This window comes from Tachypleus tridentatus, chromosome 5 (assembly GCF_004210375.1).
Source record: "Tachypleus tridentatus isolate NWPU-2018 chromosome 5, ASM421037v1, whole genome shotgun sequence".
NCBI classification, from domain to species: Eukaryota; Metazoa; Arthropoda; class Merostomata; order Xiphosura; family Limulidae; genus Tachypleus; species Tachypleus tridentatus.
In genome coordinates this window covers 18,187,237-18,188,535 of record NC_134829.1, presented here as the reverse complement: position 1 = coordinate 18,188,535, position 1,299 = coordinate 18,187,237, and positions in this window count along the sequence as shown.

The following is a 1,299-nucleotide window of genomic DNA, read 5'->3' as shown; positions in this document are numbered from 1 at the left end:
GGGTTACCACTTCATTTCTTTCCCATCTTCCATTGGATTCAATATTCTTACAATAATGGCCCATGAAGAGTTCTTTTTTATAGCTGTCATTCAGTATTTCTATTATAGATGAATAGTGTTAGGGTCTAACAGAAGTCTTTTAACCTTATGAAAGAAGTAAAACATGTATCAGAAATAATCATAACCATTTTCACTGTGGTCATTACTCTTCAAAAAACAAGTCATGGAAAATATCATGAGATCTGTAACTAATATCTGAAGTTCTTGAAGTTTTGGTGAAATCCATATCTGAGGTAATTATGTACAACGACCACTTCCTTTAATGAATATTGTTGATCACCATTTATATGAAGCAACCAATCTATAATCCACTGAAATTCAAAAATCAGTCACAATTTGAACCCCCCACACCAAAATTCACTGAATTCGGTTGGTGTAAACTAAATATAACAGTGAAGTCAACGCTTTTTGTTTCAAACTTATGAATAGTTTCAGGTTTCCTCTTTGGCACTTACCACGTTTTAACTTAAAATCTCTGTAACCAGCAGCAAAGCTAATACAACTCATCAAAAACATTTCAGCCTCATCGTCCAGTACAGGATACTCCTGAAAACAAAGGAACCACACAGAAAGACTTACATTACGTGTTTTTCCTTGGAATTATTTTTTGCACATACAGAACTAACAACTTTGTTCCTTATGATGTCTTTTACATTTATTTATAAGGCCAAATGTATTAGATAAAGATAAGGTAAAGACGTGTTTTAAAGTCTCAAGGGACTCTGCTTCAACACCACCATGTACAATGTCTGATGATGAAAGATGGGATGGTGTTATACAGGCTAAGCACACTGCCAATGCAATTGTTTCACACTTCTTTTAAATATTGGTGTCATATGCACTAAAGGGAACTCATTTAAAAAAAATATCCCTACACTTTGCCAAGTTGAATATGGTAAACAACTCGCCAACATTATTTAAGTTGAATTATATGGATTATTTCATCTTTGTGAATCAGATAGGAATGAATTCATATGTACCCTTCTTTTGATATTTAATAAGAGCAACAAGGTTTTAATTATAGACTTTTCCATACAAGATTTGAGATAATGATTACTCTGGCTTTGTCATTTTCTTTACAAAGCAATAAATTTGTCTTGATATGGTTAGTTTCTTTGTATAACTAATTTCATTATTCACTATTCATTTTAGACAGCCATATCAAAGTACAATGATCAGATATACAGACAGAATATTAAAGATATTCCAATTATAATACAATAATATAGAATCAAACTG